Source organism: Apodemus sylvaticus, chromosome 1 (genome assembly GCF_947179515.1).
Source record: "Apodemus sylvaticus chromosome 1, mApoSyl1.1, whole genome shotgun sequence".
Classification (NCBI taxonomy): Eukaryota; Metazoa; Chordata; class Mammalia; order Rodentia; family Muridae; genus Apodemus; species Apodemus sylvaticus.
In genome coordinates, this window is record NC_067472.1 from 8,140,758 (window position 1) to 8,160,857 (window position 20,100).

The 20,100-nt window shown below is 41.2% G+C and overlaps 1 protein-coding gene across 6 annotated transcripts in view; it reads right to left on the minus strand.

Moving 5' to 3' along the window:
* The window catches only part of Add3 (adducin 3), a 102,652-nt gene that overhangs the window by 38,890 nt on the left and 43,662 nt on the right, over positions 1-20,100 (minus strand). The window contains exon 1 of one of the 6 annotated variants that reach the window (XM_052183826.1): positions 10,215-10,552. The exons of 4 other annotated variants lie outside the window; for them this stretch is intronic. The gene's annotated coding sequence lies outside the window, so the exon portion shown is untranslated. Of the gene's footprint in view, positions 1-10,096; positions 10,188-10,214; positions 10,553-20,100 lie in introns of those variants that run through there. One more of the 6 variants, XM_052183834.1, reaches the window with a different exon arrangement.

Below are 20,100 nucleotides of genomic sequence, written 5' to 3' on the forward strand. Positions count from 1 at the left end.
TTAAGAAACAGACAAAAACCTTGCTGAGTTACTAAATTTTGTTTTGTTTGTTTTTTGGTTTTTCGAGACAGGGTTTCTCTGTGTGGTCCTGGCTGTCCTGGAACTCACTCTGTAGACCAGGCTGGAAATCCCCCTGCCTCTGCCTCCCAAATGCTGGGATTACAGGCATGTGCCACCATGCCCGGCTGCTGAGTTACTAATTTTGAAGACCTCTAATCATTCCTCTGTGGACTTCTACCAATTACCACCCTTTTCCAAAAATACCCTGTCCCTGTGCTCTGCCTACATGGCAGGGCGAGATAAATCTCTCATACTCACTGGTCATAGAACTGGGCTCTTCCTAATGTCTTTTGTTGAGAAGCTGCCCTCTTCTTAAGGGTTTGTTTACCTGAATTCTTTCTTTGTCCAGCCACTTTGCCCTATTTTAGTCTTGTGTTTTCACCAAATTACACGGGAATAAAAATATGGCAAGAGGAGAATGATTTCAAAATACCCAACTTTTCTTGAGCTCCTATGCTCTGTTTAATTGCTTTAAGGCAGAAGCATACTGTTACCTCAACTTACTGATAAAGAAGAGTCTTAGCTACCTCTCTCTTGCCATGTGGAGAAACGCATGACCAACCTGGGGCAGGTAGCAGGTCAGCAGGCATGGTGCTGGAGCAGTAGCTGAGAGCTTGCATCCGATCCTAAGTATTAGGCAGAGTTGGCCAACTGAGATAGAGATGGCTTATTGAATTTCAAAGCCCACCCTGGTGACACCTCCTCCAACAAGGTTATACCTCTTAATCCTTCTCAAAGGGTCTTGGGACTGCAAGACATGGACAGACAGGGACTACGATGATTAACCATTCAAATTTATGAGCCTCCAGGGGCCATTCTTATTCAAACTACCACAGGAAACAAGCAGAGACAAACACTACTTATCCATGGTCATATTCTTGTGTTTGGCTCTAGAACCAGAATTCTCTTCATCTCCACTCTTATTTCCAAAGTTTGAATTATTTTAGACTTAAAGTTGTTAAGATCTTTTGGCAAAACTTTTCAACTTCTTTCCTATCCCAGACTCAAATCAAGGTTCCCACTCTTAAATATGAACTCTTTTGTAAAATATGTATTTTCATAGACTGGCTATCTTCAAAATGAAGTTTATCTGAACACAGAAGAATGAAATGAAGGGTTTGGCACTTGGGAATTTTCCTCTAATCAGTACCAAAGAAACATCCCTGGCTATTTGCAAAATTCAATGGTCTACAAAGTGGAATCTAGACAATTAAAATATTTAACTTTAAAGGAAAGGGAGCTGGAGAGATGGCTTAGTGGTTAAGAGCACTGACTGCTCTTACAAAGGTCCTGAGTTCAAATCCAAGTAACCACATGGTGGCTCACAACCATCTGTAATGAGATCTGATACCCTCTTCTGGGGTGTCTGAAGACAGCTACAGTGTACTTACATATAATAAATAAATAAATCTTAAAAAAAAAAAAGGAAAGGTCTTTTCTAGGGCTAGGTCTTCGTACCTAGACTGTACACACACCCCATTACTTTACACAGAACAGTGTCTGACATGAACTGCTGTTTAAAGAGATCTAGGCTTTGTCTGATATAGACACAGAACTCAGCTTGGTAAGCAGACCAGCTGACAGAGTGGGAGCGTGAGCAGTGTGTCTTGGTGCTTTCTGACCTGTGCACTCACCTTCCAGATGTCTGTCTGTTCTGGCACACACAGAGAGTGAACACACAGTGAGAGAAGAGAAACAACCCAAATGTCCAAGCTGTCTGAGAACTTAATGGAGAATCTATAAGGACACTGAGAAACAAACACTAATTTATGAGTACTAGTAATTCCTGCAAGAGATACTGTCTTTCCTGATCTTCCCTCATTACAGTGAATGTAACAAGTTTAAAAGAATATGAGGCATTACTCTTCTGGTTTAGCCTATCATGTCTCCATAGTAAACAAGTCTGGAGAGAGCCACCTCGCCCGAAGCCCTCTATTTACTCTTACTCTATTGTTAGATTGTGAAGATACACAGAATGTAGACTATAGATCACTTGCACATATATATTCCATCAATATAAGAAAGTTCTGAAATATAAATAACACTTACTAAAATACCATAAAGGTTTTGCTTAAGATACTATTTTTTGAAACTAGTGGGCAATAAGTAGCCTTTGAAAAAGTCATGTATACCTTAAGTTCCAGTTCAAAGGGATAAGCATGCAGTCAGTGTTAAAAACAAGAAAAATTGGAGGCTTTGTTTTCATAACAATTTGAAGCACCTTATACCATTTCTGAACCGAGCCCGGTTCTGTGGCCGCCATGCGAAGGCCCCGTCCACTGCGGGCTGTGTGTACATTCAGGCCCCAGCAGCACTCTTGCCTTTCTCGGCTCACAAGGACTGACTGACAGTGGAGCTCTACAGTGTCTATTTAGCTGGACTCAAAGTCCACATCAAGTAAGTCATTGTCAAAGGAAAAGCCATCAGCATAGCTTAGTAATTTAAGTACTTCTCCAGAGTTTTGTGAACATGCTGTGTCTACTTTAGATTTCAAGGAATAGTGTTATACTCTTGTGAAAAGGCTACAAAGTTTTATTTTAAATATCTAAAAGGCAGTGTGAACATGATAGCTCCTAGGGCTCTTGGCTGCTACTGAGAAGCACAAGCCATTTGTTACAATTTTTCTCCCAGAATACTATTTCCCTAGCCCTTCCTACTAAGGTAGAAAAGCATCTTAAGAATCCCATCTGTAAAACAAAAAAACAAAACAAAAAAACCACAACAAACTAGAAGACTAGGGATGTAGCTCCGTCATAGAGTGCAAGCCTGGTGCTCCCTGGCCCCACCCCAGGGTACAGTCCTCAGCATAAGAAACAGCTAGGGTGGCACACATGCTGTAAGCCCAGCACTTGGGAGGTAGAGACGGACTCAGAGGTATGAGGTCATTCCTGTCATTGTGTGTTCCAGGCCAGCCCAGGCTACATCAAACGGTCTCAAACAAAACAAAACAAAACAAAACAAGCACACAAACATTAGGATTCATGGTAGAAACGCTGATGTGATCTAAAATAACATGCAGGCTCTGAAAAATGGCTTTAAGAGACTTCAAAGGCCTGTCACTCTTAGGTTTAATAGGAAGTGGCTTTTCTCCCAAAGGCTTGCCATGTTTCTTTTATATTTAGACTGTTTCCCTCTTCTCTGTATTATCTGGGTATCAGTCTCTATCTTGAGATCTTATTCAGAGCCAACTCATTCCTCCCATCAAAAGTTAGCCTTCGTCTATTCCACTCCACTGCTCCAAAAGTACTCTGTCTCATCTGTGGAGAAATTGGACTAACAACTTCTTTATTATGCACTTAAAAGTTACTCAATAGGGCCACTGGCCTATGATATTGCACTCTATCCACCTAAGAATAAACCAAGACAGATCTATAGCAAACTTTGGGGTTCATCAAATTGACCATGTACCTAGGGTGGTTGAGGAAATAAATACTGTGATTTACATTTGAAATTAATTAATTTGACTACAAAGTTACTAAAGAGAAGCATGAGATTATAAAAAGAGCAATTTTTAAATTTTAATTTTAAAAAGCTATACTTATTACATATACTGAGGCCAGATAAAAACAATACTATAAAAATATCACCTTTTAAAAAGGAAGATGGCTGAATGGGTAACATGTTCCAGCACAAGACCGAGGACCGCGTTTGGTCGCCCGCACCTACGAAGAGGCTCTCAGACACACTTGTGACTAAACACTGCAGTGGGGAAGGCTGTGCGGGCAGGCGGATTACTGTGTTCAGTGGCCAGCCGGGCTATCCCAACAGTGAGCTCCAGGTTTAGTGGGAGACCCTGTCTCAAAAAATAAGGTGGACAGCGACAGGGGAAGATACTTGATGCTGAACTCTAGCCTACATTCACACACCCCCATACACCTCCACACCCCCACATACAGACACAGACACACATATACACACAGACACACACACATAAAACAGAACAACAACAAAAACTCAATTCTGATAATACTACTGATCCAAAGAGCAAATATTAATTTATAAACAATTACTTGCCAATTCAGGTATTAGGGAAAGGGCATAAAGCAATATAGGTAACAGTCTAGTCCCTTTTAAAAAGAACTTTCTAGTTTAAAATTTACTTATTATTGTGTGTGCACCCGGGGAAGGGTGTGCACCTGGGGGAGGAGGTGCACATGGGGGGGCGTGCTGTGGCATGTATGTGGGGGAGGTCTGAGGACAGCTCTGGGGGATCAGTCCTCTTTTTCCATTTTTTTGTGCCCTCTGGGGTGGAGCTCGGGTTACCAGGTCTGGATGGAAAGCACCAGCACCCACTAAGCCACCCCACCAGCCCAGGACTTCCTAGTGTAAGCATGGAGAGAATACAAGATGTCTGTAAGAAGACGTAAATCATCGTAAACACCAGATTATCAGTTGCCAAATGAAAGAGGTGTACAAGACCCTCAGTATCTGAAGACGCTGAGAAGCTTAGCAGTAAGATGGTACAGGGAGAGATGAAGGAAAAGGTGAAGACCCAAACACCACACACAAGCCGAAGAGACTTGACCTCTCTTGAAAAGATCTTTACATCTTTTCTAGCTCTGTAGTTTTACTTTTTCACTTAAGTATAGTAGTGACTAGGTATGAATTATCCAAATGAACAAGGTTTGCTTCTTTCTAACTCAAAAGTCACAAGCGTTCCTTAGGGTGGAGAGTTGGATGGCTCAGTGGTTAGGAGCATTAGCTGCTCCTGCACAGGATCCTGGTTCTTCCCAGGATACACACTGGGCAGCTTACAACCACCCACAACTCCAGTTTCAGGGGATCTGACAGCTTCTTGTGAGAAATCTGTGAGCACCAGGCACACACATCATACATGAGGCGCTTACACATGTGTTTACACACACACACACACACACACACACACACACACACACACACACAGGTTTAGTTGTAACTTTGTAAAACTGGAAGTGCCAGCACCTATGAGGGTCTGCCACTTCAAAACAGAACTGAGTCTGAGGCTTTCCCTTGCTTCCACGATGTATGTGAAAATTCAAACAGGTTTCTGAGCAAACAGTTTCCACACCACAAAGACGGACTTGAAGTATGCACACTCTTGATGTTCCACACCGGCAAAGCAGGCTGAGCCTGCACAGGTGGGTCCCTCCGGATACTTCTGCGCCTGGGTAGCTGTCAGGACTCTGCTTATGAAGCGCTGAGGCGGTTATTAATGGTCCGATGTACTCTGAAGCTCAGCCAACGCTTTTTTTTAGAAGAATACTCAAAACAAAGCAAATATTGGCTTAGTTATGACACTTGTTGTTCTAAAATGTTAATAGCCTATTGTTCACTGTGGTTGTCTCAACAAGATAATACATTGAAAATCAGCATTTCCTGATAGGAAGTGAGTTCCCACTGTGTGTCACAGGACTCTAGGCAAACACTGGGCTCCCAGGGAGGACTGCGTCAGACCTGCGCAGTGATGTGTCTGTTCCAGCTCCCCCAACCCCCTGTCTCCTTTCCTTCCTCCCCTCTTCTTTATCCCTGTCCTTTAAAATGGATTTCTGCTTCAGCACAAACCGTTATCTATTTGTCCATTTTGCTGTCAGTGAATTGTTTTCCTAAAACGGCTTCAAATGTTTAAGCAAAGCTTGTTCAACATCCTGTGGATAGCAGCATCCTGTATATCCAAACCATGGAGAACTTCCTCCATTGAAAATGCCACAATAGCTGAATTGACAAAGAAGCTATCAGAGTATCCTCAGAACACAGCAGCAGCATTCCCAAGCCTTAACTTCATATAAGCAATTGTTTAAAGAAATCATGTAAGAAGCACAATGACGACAGCGAGCTTTCCTATCTTACAAATAGTTTAATAGGGAAAACAGAGCTTTAACTTATTAGTTCAAGTACTACAACACTGTGTAATTCATATAAAGGTTGATTAATAAAAAACCACCCTAGCAGATCTGTGGACAGAAGAGTGCTGACAGTAACTGACACTGCTCTAACGGCCTTCTTTTAAAACACTGAAAACGAACTGTTTCATGTATTTTTGCAAATTCAAATTTTAACAAGTTTTTTGCTAATGTTCATAGCCAGTTGATAACAGAAAGTGACAGAGAGATAGGACTCAAGCACGGTACCACACAACTGTGATCTGATCCCAGCATCTATGATGCTGAAATAGGAGGACCAGGAGTTTGGGGTAGGCCTGATGTATGCAGTGGGGCCATCTCAGTCACCAGGGTGCTCGTGTAGGACAGTAATACACATGCACTTACACACTGGTCAGTAAATATAGTACTTACCTACCGTTACTTGGGTTAACAGCAGACTCAGATTTTTAAAGTACACTTACTTAAAGCAGACCAGGCTTTCTGCGGAGAAGCCAGTGTAACAAGCACACAAACACAGGGACTCCCCAACTTCCAGGCCTCCAGAGATGTCATACTGTGTGGCTGTGACCACAGATGCAGTTCTGGTGCCATTTGCTTCTGGAACAGCTACCGTCCAACTCAAGCATGAGATCAACACTGAGGCAGGCACCGCTCAACACCTTGTGTGAATCAGCAGAACCCCCAGACCTTGGTACCTTTTAACTCTAGTAGCAGGTTGACCTTGTACAGGTCACTTCCCAGCCTGCTTCCTCAGCACTAAAGCAGAAAACTGATGGTGTCAAGTAGTGCCGATTTCAGTGTTCAAGAGACAAGGGGAGAGTGAGAGGGCTAAGGTGTGAAAGGATTTTCAACAAAATGAAGCCGACTTGTAAAGTTACAAGTCCCATTTGTTCATCTGCCAGTGCACACACGACTGTGAGGGTGATCACCGGGTCGGTGGGTGAGGGATCTGCTTTTCTCCTCCATCAGGCCTGGCTACAAGTGCCTTCTAAGACACCTTGCTGGCTCTCGGAGCCATTTTTTAAAGAGCCCTGGGATCATCTCCTAAAGGCGGACTCACTGAAATTATCAAGACCCACTTTTAAAGCAAATATCATTTCACAATTTTCTCTTAACGTTTGACCAAAAGATGTGGTATTACTTCTGGAATGGGCTTTACATTGCTGACAAAGAACCATCAGAAAAGGATGCTCCTGTGACGTACAGAATAATATCCCACTGCTCCCCTTACAGCATAGCTTAGGCCATATTCAGATAAAGTACAGACCTTATAATATATATATATAAAAGATGTTAAATTTCAGTAACAGAAATCATATAATTTGGGTCCTTTAAGTTAAATCAACATTATGACAAAAGACTACATCCATACTAAAGTTGGAAGGAGGCTTAAAACTCCTCTAGCCAGCCTCTCAACTTACAAATGATAAAAAAAAAAAGGATAAAAAGAAGTGACGTGGTACCCCGATCCCACAGTCTCACATTCAAGTTACCAAGCTTCAAATCCAACATTTTTTCACTATTGTGCTAGAAACTCTTCCCCTTTGGAGCAAGTCTTACCCTCCCATGCGTGACTGGGTACTGGGTACTGGGTCCTGGGTACTGGGTCCTGGGTCCTGGGTATGGGGCCTGCTCTTGGCTGTCTAGTCAGAAGAGGAAGGTGGGTGAGGGATCTGCTTTCATGAAGCACTGGCATTCTTCACTACAGCTCACAGCCCTGTCTCAAAACGGAGGCAGTGAAACAAACGCACGTGCAACAGAGGGACTCTATGGGAAGCAATCTAGCGTGGTCCAGACGCCATCAGACAGGACCCATCGGGCGAGAGCCCATCTGAGCACACACTGAGGTATAACACAGCACTCACCACACAGCCTCTCACCAAGTAGGAGCTAAACACATAATATGTATGCATAGCTCATTTTACATGGAATTTAAAAAGTCATCTAAGTATTTGGGTAGATATAGACATATTCACATACATATATTTATTGGAAATTTCTAGAGAAATAGAGAAGAAATTACTCTTTGGGGAGTAAGGTTCAGGGGACTAGGGTAATAAAGAGATTATCAAGTATGCTTTTATATTCCTTCATCTTTTTAACAAGTTTGATCAATATAAAGAAATCCAAGGTGCTCAGTGACAATAACAGAACAACAGCAGCAACAACAGCAACAACAACAAAAACAACAACAAGGAGGTACACTGGAGCAGAGGGGAACTGTAAAGCCCTGGCAGCAACTTCTTGGTGAGGCAGCTGAAGGGACTCCCCAGGCCATGCCTAGTCAGACTCGCCATCATAGTTACTTCTCTAGAGAAGATCTGCCAACCTTCCATGTCAGGGTATGTGTGTGTGTGTGTTTTCCTGTGTGTGTGTGTGTGAGTTTATCTCTGTGTGTGTGTGTGTGTGTGTGTGTGTGTGTGTCAGTTTTCCTGAACAAGGTATGGCATGAATGAGGAGAAATGTGTCCATATTCCTACAGCAAACAGGAAATAGGTATATTTCCTGGAAAATAGGTATAGGGGACAGGTATAAAGGGCCTGGTAAAAATAGCCACTCTATTCTTTTTTTATATTATGTAACTTTAAGAAAAAATAAGAGTATTAGTAGACATTAACTATTGATTTTTAAATAAAAGTTCCAAATAAAAACACATTTTAAAATAGTTTAATTTCACAATTAGCAGCAAGCTGGCTGTCAAGCTTCGCTTTGGCACAGCTGTGAAAGTTTAAGTCCAATTCTCCTTTCCTACAGGTAAAGGCACGACAGAGTGCTTCAGCAGAATAAAGTCAACATCTTTCAAAATGAAACAGAAAACAGTAGAATGTTTTCTGTATTACATGAGAAATGTATTTTGCAAAATATCCTGGAGGAGTGTTTAAAAGCTACATAGTCAAGTCTATACTGATAACACTGCAGGTTGAGCCCAGAGGTATTCACGGAAGGCAAGCAGCCTTCCCAGACATGCTGGACCATTCCACTTGGAATCCATTTTCTGGATAAGCTGATATATAGCATCCCAGATACTAGAACACAAATGTCTTAAAATTCCTGAAAGCTGCATCTAATGCAGGGCTTTAGTTTTCTTGTCATTTATATGAATGAATCTGAATTGTGAGCTAAAAATCTTTGCTCGGTTCATGTTTCTGGTTAAGTGTATTTTACAAAGAGATCTAGAGCCCTGTAACCTGGGAAGTGTCCAGGAGGGCTGACCCGGATTCCTAATTTCATAGGTGAGGAACATAATGTCCAAAGGAAGCTCATCTTTTGACCACCTTCTCGCGGCAGCAGACCTTTCTCCTTCCCTCCCTCCTAGCCAAGTCAAGACAACTAACTTGCAAACAATGACAGAGGAAGCTGAAGCAAGGTGCTGACAGGAAGTTTAAGAACAAAAAAGATGACACAACGTCACTTCAAAAGCTCGACAGAAATCTGCCAGTTTCAACATTTGAGCATGATTTCGACTGGTGCAGGCTGCTAAACTTGCTGGAACTGAATGGGTGTGTCTACCCCCGAAAGAGCGCATAATGAACAAACAACCAAGAGAACAAGTCACAAATCTCGGCCTCTCCACATGCCCACTCTGGTCAGTACATAATTGAACACTTTATAGGCATTTAAAACCCAGCTAAAACAAAACCCAGACTTCTGAGAAGAGAAGTTAAAAAAAAATTGCTCAACACAGACCTCACTGAACAATAATTCTCCTACAGTTCAACTTACCATTCACGTCACAAATTCTAGAGAGAACACAGAGGCACGGAACCGACGGAACTGCCCAGGCATGGAACAGAACTCTGGGCTGCAGCCTGCCCCAACTCTTCCAACAAATACCCAACAGCAACAGGACAAAGCATCATTATGATAGAAATAAAGGCTCTTTAGAGGCTGCCTTTTTTTAATTCAATGAACCCACTCTTACACACAAAGTTCATGCCACGATGTCTCGAAATGCAGTACTGCCCAATTATGCTGCAAAAGTGACTAATAAATTCAGTACAAAACCCTTCTTTTAACATTTTAATGTTAGAAAATTTGCACACTTGGTAAACTACTAGTATTTTCCTTTCTTTAAATAGTCAATGATAACCACAAACAGTTAAAAGCAAGACCAAGTAGATAAATAGCATAAGAAAGACCTAAAATAACCAGTTGAGTGAGAAGCCACAGCTTACTTTCAAAGACGAGCACTGCGAGCTGCTAGTGACTGGCACAGGGTTTGCTGACCCTCTCAGCCTTGTCCCCGCCTCAGCCAGTAGCTATTGGTAATAGAACACACAAGGTACTACTTACAAAACCCACGAAGCCTCTGCACATTTCTTAAACTTGTTTTCGTGTGGCAATTCTGATGCAATGCTGCCCTAAAATGATCTTTGTTTTAAGCAGCAAGATATCCACAGTGTGGTTAGTGCAAGGGTGGAGCCCACTCTGGGGGAAACAACACACCCAGACAGACTACAGTCAGAGCAAACTGCACATTAATATTGCCACAGCATTTTCCAGGGCCCCAGAGTCAAAATTCATTGGTTAGTTCTTCTCAGAGACAGAGGAGAAGGCCATGCTTGCGGGTCAGTTTTCCCGCCAGGGCATAAGCTCCAGGCTCGTTTCTTTTTAGCAGAGATAGGCTCTTTAGGCAGCCCAGGCAGCTCAACCCATACACACGGAGGTGAACGTGAACTACTGTTAAGGAAGTCCGACCATGCCAGCTTCTAAGTTTAGTAACAGCAGTTTCTACACAGCTCAAGGTGTCGGAAACGTTGCTTGCTCTAGAATATTACTTTAGGGGACTTGAATATAACACAAACTATCCACTTTTTCCTCCTTACCAATCCTCTACTTTTAGCAACACAGAAACAATAAAAGCATAACAATTTTAATTAGCAAGAGTTGTCTTCAAAACAAGAATGTCAGGCTGAGTAGACGGCTCTCTGGGTAGAGTCCCCTAGCTGCTAAAAGTCTGATGACTTTAATTCCCAGAACACACATGGTGGAGAAAGGTAACTGACTTCTACAAGTGTCATCAGACCTCCACATATTGAGTCCAAGTATGTATACATACATACACACAAACACACATACATACACACACACACAATTTATATAAAGGAAAAAGAAAAAAAGAAAAAAAACTAGAGAAGCTTCACAGTTCTCATGAAATGAACTCAATGTGAGCCCTAATCTGGTGTGGGTTTGACCTACCAGATACTGCTATTTCATCCATACAGAGAGGTGTCATGTTCTAGAGTTCTCTTCCAAATGGATGGGGTCAGAAATGTCTGCCATGGTTCTGTAGACCTTTGGGGCCTCAGGCAAACCCAGACCCACTAAATGCCACACACATAATGACAGGGAAGAATAATTTAATGTCTGCTTTCTGCCACATGACCTATGGCACAGGCTGTGGAATCAGCTTCATCCACCTACTCAGCCCATGCACACCTGAGACCTCTGTGCTCAGAAACTTTTGTCTTCGGATTAAATATCCCAGAATCATAGAAAGTTAAAAAGATTTTTGGTTTAATTTTAATCTTAATATTTATTTGTTTATTTGGTTTTCAAAATAAGGTGTCTATGAATAACCTGCTAGATAGGATGGTCTTGAACTCAGAGATGCACCTGATACTGCCTCCTGAGTTCTGGGCTTAAAGGCATGGGTTACCATAAAGCTTGTAAATTAAAAAAAATATATATATATACATATATATATGTATATATATGAAAAAGGATGTGACTATGGACTTTCTTTGGTACATCATTAAATGTGTACATAAAAGAGAAAGTAATTTGTTAATAATCACTAAAATAAATCATACTTCAAAATTTTCACAATAATCTACTAATACATTTTATAAGAATTTTAGTTTAAAATTTTATTATATGACTTTTTTCCAAATAAGATATTCTATAGAATGCAAATACAAATACTATTTGAAAATCTTTTTAAGTAATTTTTAGTATAAATTATTATTAAGCAATAATTATATAATTAGTTTTAAACAAATACCACTTTCTGCACATAAACACTCAGAGGTGCGAGCTAATTTTTCATTCTATAATTATTACAATTGAATATGTTTCTCTGATTAAAATATCCAAGCATGTTTTTTTACGTTGCCATGAATTTTTTACATATAATGTAAAACAACAGAAAAGGTTTTGAGAGAAACCCAGGAAAATGTTTAATAATAAATGTCTTATTACCCTCCACAACTGTTATACCGTCATTCTGAAAGAACAAATCACTATGGAATACTGGACACGTTCCTAGTCTCAGAGACAGCCTGGAACACCCTCTTAAGGACCTTATGAAGGGATGTTCACTGATCTAGCCTTCCTCGATTATGAAGTCCCCTCAAATGAAGAAGTAACCATTCCACGGCTCCTTTCACAGAGCAGCACCTGCACTTACTTCTCACCATCTGTGGAATTATGAGTCACCTGCTACCAACCTCTGTCCCTTTTCATAACGCCCAGTACTGTAAAGCCCAAAGGTGCCAGCTTTTATTATTTATTAGAAGAATCTTCTCTTAATATTTTTTGGATTCACACTGCTGGAAATGTCTGTTTTCAAGTCAAATTTCACTTTCACAGCTGCAAAGGAAATGACAGGAGAAGAAAAACACAGCCAATATATCAGCAATTAATTCCATCCCCAGATGCCCAGCTGTTTGTGCGTGGAAAATCAGTCTGTTTCCTTTTGGGGCTTTAAACTACTGAAAACTGATACTGCACATCCAGAGACACGAGCTGCTTGTGACATGTCAGGAATGTGCCTAAGATCACAGTCAGGAGACAAATGAAATCCAGATTCTGTTTTCTTGGGACTAGTCATTATTATTTCATAGTTTTAAAAACTCAAAAATACCCCAATCACAGACAGAAGAAATGCATTTTAGAAATTCTCATTTCTGAGTACTACCTTTCCAAGAGAGGAAACTCTGCCAATGACATCAGATTTAGTAACAAGAAGAGACACACTGATTTATTGGCATAGACAAGATGTGACATTCTTAGGAACCCACATGGCCCATAGTTAGATAAAACTAATACTTGCGCGCGCGCACACACACACACACACCCCAAACCTTCAATGTAAAAGCTCTCAGGAAATGGTACTTATACCACAATCACACAATAAAGCAAGTTTTTCTAGTTAGTTCAGACATTATTTGACATACACATACATCTGTCATTTCAAAGATTAACATTTACAGATCCAATCTTCTAGAGTAATGGTCAAAGAGTGAGACTTTCTTTCCTTCTGCTCCTCAGCTTTGTGGATGTTAAGTGAAAGCATTTTGAGTGCCAGAGGGCTTAACAACTACAGTGTGGGATCATATACCTCAAAAGGGAGCCTATCCTCAGGGTTGGAGAGATAGCTTAGTGTCTAAGAGGACGGACTGGTCTTTCAGAGGACCTGGGTTCAATTCCCAGCATTCACACGGCAACTCACAACTGTAACTCCAAGATCTGACACCCTGACACAGGCATACATGCAGGCAAATCACCAACATACATAAAACAAAGATTAAAAGGAGCCTATGCCCTTTCTCTATCCTTCAACTCCCTTTTTATATTAAATGTTTGTTATTTAAATCTTGTAAAATACCATTGTTATACTATATTTTCATGTATAAAATAAATGAATTTTCAGTACATAAAATGGTTATGACTAGTTATTAGGAAAGTTAAAAAAGATAGCATAAAAACTAACATATTTTAGTTTTATTGTCTTTGCTTCTTATTTGTTTTTAATGAAATGAGAAACTTGCTATCTCTGAATTCTTAACCTTTCTGTTTTGGTCACCAGTCAAGGTCAGCTGCATAAGAGTTTAGGTATTCCTAATCCTTGTACATTCTCAAGCATAATATAGATGGGACATTAATTTTGCCCCTTCACCCCCACCAGGGTCTGGTACCAGAACTCAGCCCAACATAATAAATTGCCTTAACTCAAGTTCTGAAGCCTGGAGCTTCATTTGTTAAATGAATGCACTTTAAATATGTGGTAGACTGAAAATAGAAGGCACTACCAAAAATGGGCCTTTTTCTTTCCCAGTAAATGCCATCTAGTTGAAAACATACAGGGGACAAAGTGACTTATCTCTGCTCATGTGACATGACCTCTAGAAGTATGGTATAACCATTAGCAACTAAACCTTTGTCTGGCAAGATCCAGCTCTGTGGGACACTTAGTCTAGCTGAAAATGCACAGGGGAAGGAATTTCTCCACCTATAAGATGGCTAAGGAAAGCGGGTTCTGTGTAAGCTGTTTATCAGACTAAACTAATGACAGCCTGTGGGCTGAGCTAACATTAACAAGACTTCATGAAGGTCTTTGATAGGAAATTTAAAAATGAGTTTCTAGTAATTAGCTTATTATAATTTTTTATTTTATTTCTTTTATTTTGCTTTTATGTGCATGTGTTTGTATATGTGTATGTATACATGTGTGTAGGTGTCTGTGGAGGACAGGTCTCTAAATCTCCTGAGCTGGAATTACAGATGGTTGCTGTAACCAGACTGGAGCAGTCTAATCTGGTTGCTGGGAACCAAACTCAGGTCTTCTGGAAGAGCAGGACATGCTCTCGAGAGACATGGAGCCATGTCTCTAGTCCCTCGGATTTTAATTATATCTTTGCTATTTCACTGTAAAAACTAAGGTGGGCCACTCAGTGAGAAGGCCAGGTGCCAGAAGATGAGAAGGAAGAAGAGAACAAGAAGGTGTAGTGCCAGGCCTGGCACAGCACTGAGCACATGGGATGCCGCCAGAGGAGTGCCGCTGAAACAAGGGAGACTGTAGCGTGCTTTACATATGACCCTACAGATGAGATTGAAACCAGAGAGGTTAAGCAAGTAAGGTTGTGCAACCAGTGGAACTGAGATAAAAAATAAGGATGTGGGTAGGTGAGCAGTGCCTGTCTGCAGGGGGCTTGCTGTCCAGCCCTCATGGCTTGAGTTTGATTCCTAGGACCCCAGGGCAGAAGGAGAGAACCAGCTTCTACAAGCTATCCTCTGATCTTTGAAACCACCCCCATCACACACACGCATAAAACCTGTAATAAGAAAAAAACCCTCTAAGTGTCTTCTTAATCATAGGCTATTTTTACAGTAGGCCTATTTTATAGTTAAAATCTTGGTTTAAGAAAGCTCAATTTGGGAGGGGGACAAGCAATTGTACAAGAGATTTAGCTGAGGGAGTAAAATTCAAAAGGTAACCAAAGCCAGCAGCTGACAGTCATGTGCTCCAGGGAGAGGTGGACTTGCTTCACAGAGCAGTCTGCTGTCCAACAGCTCCAGTCAGAGATGCTTCTGGACGCGGGAGGGCTCAGGAAAAGCCCTGCATAAGGATGAAGTTATTTTTCTCAGGGTTTCTGTTTCTCGGGGGCTGGGGGTGGTGGGTGGTGGTGGTGGTGGTGGTGATACCAACAACAACCCTTGGTAATTTAGAAGACAAGTTACCTCTCTGAGCTTGTGAGTTAAAATTCCTGTCTGACAAAACCTCTGCTACTCTTCTAATTTCTCATCTGGGAAAGACAAAGATTTTACTTACTCATCCTGTGAAGACGGGTTGCAAAGGAAAGCAGCTACTCTAGAGTTTCCAGCCTCAGGTGTCACCCTCTGCTCTCCTCCAGCACCACACTCCTTACCTCTCTTCACGCCTCTCTGGTATATCTAATGCTGAGCTACTTAAAGGCAGGGCCACCTGACACAAATATGGATGCTAATGCTGGCCTTGGCTTCTGTAATGCTCTGGTAGACTACTAATTGTTAAAAGAGAGAATCCAGGACTCAAAAGGAGGCCAGACATAATGGCGATGAACACCTTTAATGCAGCACTTAGGAGGCAGAGGCAGGTGGATTCTGTGAGGTAGACAGCCTGCTCTATGTAGTATGGTTCAGGTCAGGCAGAGCTACAAATGAAATCCTATCTCAAAACAAAACAAACACAAACCACTCAGAGGCTTTAAAATGTAGCAATTCAAAAAGAGGAAGTTAAGGATGAATGAAAGATGGTCAATATTTAAAATAGGCCTTTTTTTCCCCCTGGACCATAACAAAAAGCGCCTACCAAGGTAGACAAGATATTTTACAAATTATTAGTTGTAGATTAGCCGTAATTCCCATTTTCAGACAGAAGTTAAACTAGTAAGATTGCACTATATCGCCAAGGTTGCCAAACCTGAGGTGCATCAGCAGAGCAGGCTTTGGCTCTTTGACAGACAGGCAGTCTGTCTAACTCACCACCTCTCGGATGGAGACAAAGACTCCAGAGGAAAAGGAGGGGAGGGGCTGGGGAGAGCTCAGCAACTAAGCTGGCTCCCAGCAGCAGCCTCAAGTTCAGTTCCCACTGCCTATGCCACACGGACCTACAACTCCAGCTCAGAGAATCCAAGGCCCTCTTCTGGCCTCTGTGCATGTGCGCGCGCGCGCGCGCACACACACACACACACACACACACACACACACAAGAGCAAATAAATTATATACTATTAAAAATATCTCAAGTTCCTAGGTTTAGCGGCTTATTTACTTGTGAGGCTGAGTGAGAAGTGTTTTTAAGTTCCAGGCCTGGACTACAGAGTGAGTTCAAGGCCAATCTAGGCAACCAAAGCCTCAAATTTTAGAAAGTGTGAAGTGTTAGGAGTCCGGCTTAGTATGAAGAGACCTGCATGGCATGTATGAAGTCCTACATTAATCCCTATTGCACAGAAGAAGTGAATTTATGAATAAAGTAAACAATGAAAGTCTGGAGCCCAGGAAGCGGCTGAGTGAACGAGCGCTTGCCCAGGCTTGCCCAGGCCTCAGCGGGATGCCCAGCACCATAAGGCAACCAGACTCTGTCATTGTGAGCGGGAGGGTCTCGCCCTGTAGTCCTGCTGATGTCCAAGTCTCTATGGAACCCAGGCTAGTGATGAACTCCTTATCCTCTGCTTAAGTCTCCCAGATAACAGACAAAACAAAAACAAAACTAATCGCATAGCTGTAAAGATGTGAGCTGCGCTTTTCTGCGGAACTGCTTCCTCAGCCTCCGTGAGGAACTCACATGGCTAAGTTCAAATAGTGACCACACAGTAAGACTGTGCCCTCCTTCAGATGCTGTCCTCAGATGCTGTCATGTGCTCTTCCCTCCAGGAAAGAAAGAGGTTTAGACACTTTTCTCCCATCTCTACCCTCATTCTGCAGCTCATGCATTATTCTGTTTTCAGCTAAAAGTGTCCAGAGGTGTTTTCGAATTCTATAGCTGATAGGTTTGCCAGCTATTTGGCAAACTGGCAGCATGATAGGAAAACAAACCAAACCAAAACAAACATGCTTTATAAATACAGCTTGGACAGCCGTGAACTTTGCCCCCAGGGGTTCCTACAGCATCAGCTTGCTCTATGGTAAATCTACACTGTACTCACCAGGTGCTCACTCTGACTTTACATGTTTAAAACTTATGTTTAAAGTCCAACTTGGTAAACCAAGTCACCAATAAAATATTTTTTCTACATTCTGTTTTAATTCATTTATTCAACTAACAACAATTTATTGCACATCTACTATGCACCACAGTCTCATGGCACAGACTGCAAAAAACGAGAGTGATCCTGACCCTAAAATGTTATCAACTTAGTATATACAAGGAGAAGATAACTTCTTAAACAGTAGTAATAGTGTAGTGTTATGGTACCAGTTATGTATTAGAGAGTCAAAGAAAAGACCCAACAGGAAAGATTGCAGCCATCCTATGTTGGAACTTGATTTTAAAAGCATATATGCTATGAGAGGGGGAGGGAAAGACATGCAAAGACAATATACTTCTTAAAGTTGTATTTGATACACAACTTTACACTAAAATATAAGCTATTGCAATTGATGCTAAAGAAATTGTCACTGGTTAACAGTGTATAGTGGTTTGTATAATTTCACTTACAAGGAGCCTACACTCTATTAGGCAACTTACACAATTCTGTGTCATATGTTTATATTGTTACTTTAACCTTTGACCTGCACGCTAAGAAAAGAAATCCAAGAGCCATTTACACACTTTTTGGGAACAATCTGTGTTTTTACCCTGGGCTAAACAATAACATACAAATAATTCAGTCAATGAATTACTTATTATTAGTTAATTAATAAATTAAGCTGGTCAAACTGTAGTCTGCCACACTGTCGTCACTTCAGAAAAAGGTACAGGAAGGTTGCAGGTTGACCTCAAGCTCAGGAGCCTACGGCAGCTTGATGCAGGGAAGCAGGCCCAGTCAACAAGTGGAAGACCTTACAGGTCTCCAGCATAAGAGGCTACGTGTTATAGGAAGGGCCGAGAAGAAGGGGAAGATGCTGACTACAGGGTTGTTCTGTGGACTGGGAAAAGGAATGTCTGCGGAGGGCTGGGAATGCGGTTGAGTGGCAGCACAGCCCGTGAAGGCCTTCAGTTTGACACTGAGCTCTGGAAATAAAAGGGATAAGGGCTAAAAGGATGAAAAGAACTCTTTTGTAAGGGTGAAAGGAATTATGTCAAATTACTGATTGAATATTTTGATCAAGTTACTTTTGATATGAAAATTTAATACTTATGTTCACACAAAGTATAAACATGTTCCCCATTTTAATGAATTTAAAGAACATAATGATCAATTGCAGCATACCATCATGAGAAAAAATGATTTAAAATAACTAAATAAAGTCTGTATGAAAGAGATACTAAGGTAGAGTTATTGATATTATGTGAATTCTTTAGAGTCTTTGCCAGGTTCTTTTAAATATAATCTCTCAGGCATTTAATCACATTATACTGGGGTAGAGCCAACTATGGGGAACAAATAGTTTACATAAGCAAGAGTCATTCAGAAATGTTCTATACATTTGTGAGTTCACACCTGCAATATGTAAGCTCTAATAAGAGCAAAAACTATTTTGCCTTTTGAAATGTTCATACAGAAAAGTTTAATCCTGGGGCAGAAATTTCTCAATGACACATGTACCTTTAAGCCATCATGTAAGTAACTTCCTCAGAATATACAGAAGAAAAAGCAGACCACAAAACCAACTGCTTCTGGGGCAGTCCACAAACTGAATAACATTAAGAAAAGAGAGAGAGGGCTGTGAGCAGCAGGGTGGTGGCAGGAGATAAGACAATCAAGTGTGGCGGGCCACACCCACAGGGAGCACTGCGGCTGACTTCAAGGGGTGAGACGGTTGAGCAAATGAACAATTTTGGTTTTGTTTAGCTGAAAGGTTACACAATCTAAAGGGAAAGAGAAGGGGAGTTTTTAACATAGAACAAGTTGATGTATAAACAGCTATCTCTTTAAAAGTATGTTAAAAATGAATAACTAAATCACAGAACTAGGATAAAGTAGATATAACAGCAGTTTTAGCATTTCAGAAAGGCAGTACATACATCTGTCTCACAGAGGAAAATGAAAACTGAAAACTGAGAACTTAGAGAAAAGTAGAAGTCCATGTTAATCCTGGACATTATCTCATGAAGATATAACTTTTTACTCCCATAAACTATGCCATTTTTGAAAAAACAAGGCCCAGATAAGTTATACTGACAATAATTTGGGGCTGTCTAGATGAGCACAACTTTTTGTTGTTCTGATTTTAGATTTGGCAGCTTATAGAGACAAGCCTCAATGGCTAGGCATTTAAAACGGATTTCAAGATAAGCAGGACTTGGCTCTGCTGGGTTCCAAGCTGCCAAGTTGTTAATCTGGACCAACTCTTGACTCCCTTAAACTGATTCCCATAGCGCCAATGCAGCACGTGACAAAACAGGGGGCGGGCAGAGATGGCCCCAGCTGCCTTTGGAGTTGGTTTTAACTCGAAGCTCCTCGGTAAAGGGTTCTACTTAGTATGTCTGAGGCCATGTGCTTGAGAAGAGGAATGAACACGCCCGCGTGCACACACACACACACACACACACACCCCATCCCCAACCGACCAACCTGTGAATGGAAAGCAATTATTACTACACTTTTTTTCAATTGTGTGGCTAGCCACAAGATGGACTTTAGAAAGGACTTCTGTAGGAAGCAAATCACTTTTTTTTTTTCTGGTTTCAACTTTAATAGTTTTTTTTTTTTTTTTTTTTTTTTTTGCTATACTCTCAGAAAGGAAAGTTAATGAAAGTGAACACTTTGGGTTCTGTGTAACGGAAAGGTTGCATAATCCTTTCCAATGAGGA